The sequence below is a fragment of the Tupaia chinensis genome, unplaced genomic scaffold (assembly GCF_000334495.1).
Source record: "Tupaia chinensis unplaced genomic scaffold, TupChi_1.0 Scaffold144487_1, whole genome shotgun sequence".
Lineage (NCBI taxonomy): Eukaryota > Metazoa > Chordata > Mammalia > Scandentia > Tupaiidae > Tupaia > Tupaia belangeri.
Window position 1 is genome coordinate 2,143 of NW_006204346.1, and position 7,287 is coordinate 9,429.

Sequence of the window (7,287 nt, forward strand, 5' to 3'; positions counted from 1 at the left end):
ACATCATTAGTTTTGTAGTTTGAGGTTTTATATTTAAACCTTTGATCCATTTTTAGTGTTTTGGGGTTTTTTTTGGTTGTTGTTAATGGAAGAGAAAGGGTTCAGCTTCATATTACTGCAGGTAGATTTACAGTTCCTCCAGCACTATTTTTAAAAAAGACTTTCTTTTACCCACTGCATTGTCTTGTACACTTGTCAAAGTTCAACTGGCTATATAATTTGGGGGTTCTTTTTCACTGACTTCTTTTTTTATATCCTAATTTCTAACAACTTTTACATAGTTATTAGAAACCCATTTATCTGTGGTAAAGTACGTTCAAATATTTTGTCACTTTTGGAACCAGCAGTTAGTGTAATGGCTATGTGGCTGGACTCCCATGTAGTCGACTGTGGTCCAAGTCCTGGACCCGGTGGCTTAAACTCACGCTGCGTGTGTGTGCGTGCATGCCCAAGATCCCTAGAGGAGAAAGGAGGAGAAGGGATTGCAGCATGGCCATCCCCCCTGGGAGGGTGATTTCTAACTTTCTGTCTCTCTGTGTCTCTCTGCATTTCTGGTGAGCACACAAACCCTGTAGCAAAAACCTCTCCAAAAAAACCAAAATTGTCACATTTGAGGACCAGCAGGTGGCATGCTGGTTAAGGCACTCGATTCGCTCATGGCCAGCTGTGGTTTAAGTCCCTGACCAAGTGGCCTGAAAACCATTCTGGACATGTGTGTTTCAGTGCCCAAAATCCTAAGAAAAGAATGGACTGTTATGAGGCCATATCCCTTAGGATGATTTCTCTCTTTCACTCTTTCTGTCTCTCTTCGGCATGACCATGCATCCTATAATGAAAAAGAAAACCAAACAAATAAAAACCCAAAAGCAAATAAAGACACGGGATGAGTAGAGGCCATCCTGTGAATGGCAGAGATGGGTCACACCTGAAGTGTGACCTGGTAGCTGATTGTAGGAGGCATCTCCAGGGAATTTTACAATTTCCACTTTGAAAACATGAAGTGGCCCCTTCCTGGGCAAGGGCTTAGGGAATACAAGTCATATGAGAAGTATGATACAAGGCATATAAGAAGCCCGTGGGGAAATCAACCAGACTTCTGAGCCTCTAAAAGTGCTTTCTTTTCCCCCAGAAATGAGAATCTGTCAGTACACATTAGAATTCCCATCTTCAAACCAGAAACTTATTGTCTATTGAGAGGTGTTCAAAGGACACATCCATGTGGTGAGTCATGTTCATTTTGCCAATACCACTGGGGATCCCAAGTTTCCCAAGACCATTCTGGGCTCAAACATTTACCATGACTTACAGAACATAGGAAACCTGTCTAACTCACAATCACAGGCTGTTACAGTAAATGGATCCACGTGAAGATCAGCAAAGGGAAAGGTGCTTAGGCTGAAGTCCAGAAGAAGCCAGAGTGATCTTCCAGGTGTCCCCTCCCAATGGAGCTACACAGACACATGTTTAATTCTTCTAGCAACAGTGTGTGATGTATTGCTAACTCAGGAAGCTCACTCAAGCCTTGGTGTCAGGATTTTTATTAAATGATATCTCATCTTGGGATAAGATAACTCCATGACTCATGCAATGGTTGTGACTGTCTCTAGACCCTAGAACTAAAATAGCTACACTGAGGACCAGAGCCTCAAGCATAAGGAAAAATGATCAGGGAGCATATTCTAAGGACTCAGAGGTGGTCTGCCAGGAACCAAGCTTCCAGGACAGGGCTTTGGAATTTGCTGGCTCTCATATTCTGGACTACTGAGTTAAGCATTTGCTGTATAGTATTGCACAAGGGAGTCAGTCACTGGGGAGCCCCTTAAAATTTTTCTTACTATGTTCTGAAACTACTTAATCAGAAATGTACCATATTTTCTTCATGACTCATGTAGAGCAAACAATATTTCTTCCTATGTATGTGCAGCCTCACTCTCAGCTCACAGAGGAACACTGAACAGCACATTTGTCACACTACCCATATGCATATACTCCATAAGTTTTCTTTACTATATACATGTTGATATGTTTAGTAAGTTCATCAGCACAGTAAAAATCACCCATCCAAAGGGGAGGGAAGGACCTTGCGACAACCCCTTCTCCATTCTACTCTTGGGATTTTGTGCACACATGCACAAATGTCAAGCATATTTTCCAAGCTGCTAGGTCTGGTACTTAAACCCTGCACTCTTCTATGACAGATTCAGCTGCCTTAGCCACCATGTCATCTGACTTGGTCAAAAAGAAACATTTTAAGGCCTATTTATTTGTATATTCCATGAGCAAGGGAGAATGAGAAACAGAGAAAAATGAGACCACGCCCACAGCAGAGTCTTGATGCCATGATTCACCCCCAGCCCTAACCAGCTCCAACCAGCCCCAAATGAGAGGAACACCTGAGCCTACAGTGCTCAGGGAAGTCTCTGGATGTGAAGCAAGAACATCCCATATGGGTCAGTTATGCAGAGCATCACATTTACAACTATGCCACAATCTGGCCCTAGATATAAACATTTTATAAGTGATACTCATTATTATGCAAGGCAGGCTGGCAGGTTATGAATGAGAAATGCAGTTGGAAATATTGAATATAAGAAAATCCTTTAATATTTAGGACTAAACATGAACTAGTTTTCTGTGGATTTGTCTGAATTGCTTTGAGTTGTGGTTTGCAGCCTAGGATCACCCTTATATGTCATCCCATCTTGTTTGTTGGAGATCTTTAACAACTGGGCCTCAGCACAAGATTAATCCATGGCTCAAGCAACAAAATTACCCATGTTTTCTTTCCTCTCCTACCAAGATCTGTTCATCATATGTTAGCCTTTCCCATACCCCTGTCCTTCAATAGAATTGCATTTTGTAGCACTCTTAGATTGACTTTAGAAAGATATCCACTCATCCAAGATTCTCTGCAAGTTTACAGAATATCTTTACACAACACAATTTCAGTGTTGTGAAACTGGCAACATTGTGGAACAACGACCTGGTTCAACATTTTGTTTAATTTTATTTATTTGCTTTATGATTTATGGAGATGAGGAAAAGAGAGAGTGTGAGAGAGAACACATACACCACCAACAGCAGGGTCTTGTCACTCCACAAGGGGTTGCAGGCCAGCACAATCACTGAAGCACCCCCAAGAAATACCCTGCATTCTCAGACCAAGGATCTGAAACCTAGAACTTCCCAGGTTCCCATGTGGCTCCATATCTCACAGTGGTGCTCTAGTGACTACATCAATGTGGCAGAATCTAGTTCAACTTTTGGTTTCATGAGTCAAAAACAGAATACTTGAGACCTAAATAACTGAACTCTGCAGAGGCTTGTGATTTCCCAGTCCAAGACCATGATAGATTCTGTCACTAAGTGCTGCACTTTTTTTCTTTCTAGAACTATTTATTTTTTTGTAGTCATTATTGTTATTTTTCAATTTACTACAGGATACATATGTTCACTAGAGAGAAAGACACACACGCACAGAGAGAGAGAGAGGAAAAATAAGAAAGCAAGCCACCAGGTCTGGAACTCAAACCATGGTTGACCATGTTGAAGTCCAATGTCTTAACCATAATACCACCTGCTGGCCCTGATGAAGTGCAACACTTTAATCCACATGACCAGGTGTTCATCTCAGGTAGTCCCTTCCATCAGGGAATATTTGGGAACACAATAGTGATTTTGGCCCTTTCCACCCTTGACTCACCTGAGCTGATACAGAGACAGACTATACAGAGCAGGAGATGTCAGGAACCTTCACATTGGAAATGGCTGTTATGAGGCCAGTAGGTTGTGTACTGGAGATGATTTTGATGCAAAGGCTGCTCATACAGAGGTCACAGCTCAATAGACCGCACTCTAGGAAGAGGTTTAGATCTGCATGTTCAAGCCTCATTTCTCCACATTTTGTGTGATGTCCTCCAGTGTCACTTAGTCACAACAGAATCTCGAAGCATGATGCCACCCTCTGGGTGTTGTTAAAGCCTTTTTCTATTTTTTTTTTCTTTTTACTTTTCCAGAGGGAACATGAACTCACCAAAAAGATGGGAAGTAAGAAAGCAGGCCATGAGGAATGATCACACTGCTAACCTTTCTCTTCCACCTGGTCAACCCTTCAGTATTTGGGGCATGAGCACCCACTGACCCTTTGTGTTTCTCAAGCCAACAGGTCTGGGACTTAAACCACAGGGTCAGCTTGGTGGGATCCAGCTGCCTAAGCCACAAGGTCTTGGTCTGGCCTGCCCCTGTCATTTAATTGTAAGTTGAGAAAGTGATAACTGAGAGCCGGGAGCAGAGGGTCCTTGTCCTACCCACTGAGCCTTGAAGGGATGATGTGATAAAAGTCCCCACTCCACTGTGCTCCTCCTTCTCCTACTCACATAGTGAGGAAGTGTACCTACATTGGTGCTTCTACATTTTTATTCACAAAATAGAAATCCTTCTAAAAAATACTCTTCAGAGTGCCAGTATGCACAACAGGTAAATAAGTTTGAGAATGAGCATGTGGTTGGAGAAAAGGTTTCAAATCTTGTTGCTTACCTAAGGCTTGTGTGGCCTTGTGGCAATCTAGAATCACCAGTCCAGGTAAAGCTGGAGTAGATCTAATTTCTAATCTCTGATTAGTCCCCTTATTTTTTCCAGACATGATTTTTTATATTAAGCTCTTTTCTTTCTCACATGGAAACTCCCTGTGGTTTGGTCCCTGTTTTCACAGGGGCACAGAGATTTAGAGGGGAGTTTGTACTTTACGTGTGGATGAAATGGACTCAAATATGGTAGTGATCATATCTTGTTATTGGTTTTCTTTTCCCCTTGTAGCAAAATCTAGTGAACATATTACTTTGTTATATTCTTATATATGCATATATATTTTTTAATTTGAGAGTATTTTTTTCTTAGAGCATACACATTCAACCAGAAAGAGAGTGAAAGAAAGAAAGTGAAAAAAATCATACCCCAGAAGGATTGGCCCTGCTGCAATCCTTTCTCCTCTGTTTTTACTCTCAGGACTTTGGCATATACATGCAACACGATTTTCAAGCTATCCCATCTGTGACTCAAATCAAGATGTTGCAATGTGAAATCCAAAGCATAACTCCCACATCACTTGCTGGATCCATACTACCCTCTTTTAGCAATAAAGTTCAATGCTGAATAAATTTCCTATTTTCTTAGAGTTAAAATTTACAGAATCAAAGACCTTCATTTCTATAGGATGCTAAAACCCTAGTGAATATTAATGTGTATTTGATTTTTGAAAGAATCATTCATTTATTATAATTATTATTTTAATTTACCAGAATGACAGAGGGAGGGGGGGGAGTAAGAAAGCAAGCCGCCAGGTTCAGGACTTAAGCCATAGTCAACCATGTGTGAGCCCAGTGCCCTAACTACCAAGACACTCACTGGTTTTAATGTATATTGCTTAAAAGATGGATTTTTTTGTGGATATTTGATAAATACTGCATATTCCTTTACTGGGAATTTATAATATATTTATCATGTTAAAGTCCCTAAGAAACCCTGCAGTAGCTTGTATTCACCTTATTTATCTCAAATTTCTACATATAGCCACTTACCAATTTACAAAATATTTATAGCATGTAGAGAGGTCAGTGTTACCCTTTAGCATGGTATGAGGATTTATTCCAGTTTCCTAAAATAAAATCCAGTATTAATACTCTGTAACAATTGGCTATTTATTCTCTGCATGAATCCTCCCTATAAGACTTATATATTTCTGAGAAAGAGTCACTCACTCCCCATCTCTGGAGGGGGTTTATTTTAAAAAATATTTTAGGTCATGATATTGAAATATGCAGGAAGTTTTGTTTTGTTTTGATCCTTCTTTTTTTTTTCTTTTTTTTTTTTGTTTTGTGCATGCGCTCGCCAGAAAGACAAAGAAAGACAGAAAAACAGCAACGGACAAATCATAGAGAGCATTCAATTGCCAGAGAGAGACACACACAGAGAAACAGAGAGAAAGGAAATGAGGTATCACCCCTGGTGGGGCGGGGGGAGGGGATGGCCACACCATTCTCCTCCATTCTCCTCTTGGGATTTTGGACATGTGATACATATGCATCCAGCATGTTTTTCAAGATGCCAGACCTAGGAGTCAAACTGCAGTCAGCCATGTGGGAGTCCAGTGCCCTAACCACCACATGACCTGCTGGCTCCCAGCAAGAAGGGTTTTGCTCATAACGTGCCCAGTGCTACACCATGAAAAAAAGAGACAAGCACAAGACTGGCCCTAGTCTCTAGTATTCTTGGGTATAAGAGAGGTCAGGCCCCTGGATTCACTTATGCAGTTGCCAACAAGGGCAAAGGCATCGATCACCTGGGAAGAGGATATACTGACCGAGTGTCTGCAGAATCCCAGAAAGTATCTTCCAGAAACAAACATGATTTTCACTGGCATTGAAAAGAAGGCAGAAAGAGCAGAGTTGAGAGCTTATCTTGAAAAAGCTACTCACGAGTAATAGTTGGTGACTGCCTGGACAGCAGGTGGCCTAGTGGGTAAGGTTCTGGATTCCCACATGGCTGAAGGTTATTTAAGTCCTGGACCTGGAGGCTTGAATTTCACACCAGATATGTGAACATACATGTCCCAAATCCTGAGAGGAGAATGGAGGAGTAGGGACTGCAGTGTGGGTATTCTCCCCCACCACCCCCATGAGTGATTTCTCACTTTCTCTCTTTCTGATCCTCTGTTGAGGGCATGTGCCTTATATGTTGCAAAACTCTCTCTATAAAACTATAATTGGCCACTCCCTTACTTATGTCAAAACAGAAATGTCTTAATTTTTTTAAAAAAAAGAATTATTTTTTTCTTTTAATTTCTTTAGTTTTTATTACTTTTTAATTTGACCAGAGGGAGAAAAAAAGAAAGTGAAAAAGAATGCCTCCAGGTCTGGGACTCCAACCATGGTCAGTCATGTAGAAGTTTAGTGCCTCAGCCATCACGTCACCTTCTGGCCCCATGTCTCATCTTTTTATGTGTACTATAACTAATTAATATCCTATGCCATAATTCAAATGATTGGCTGATGGAATATTTCTGTTGGACAGTCCTATTGTAGTTAAGACTGGCTTATGATTAAATGAATGTTGTTGGTTTTACAAAATTTAATAGTAATTTCCATTTGATAAATGCTTTTTTCCCTTCCTAATACATAATTAGTAATGCTCATCTTTGTATGAAAATTGCGAATGCCATCTCAAAACTTACTGAAAAAAGGGGAACCAGCAGTTAGCGTAATGGCTATGTCACTGGACTCCCACGTAGTC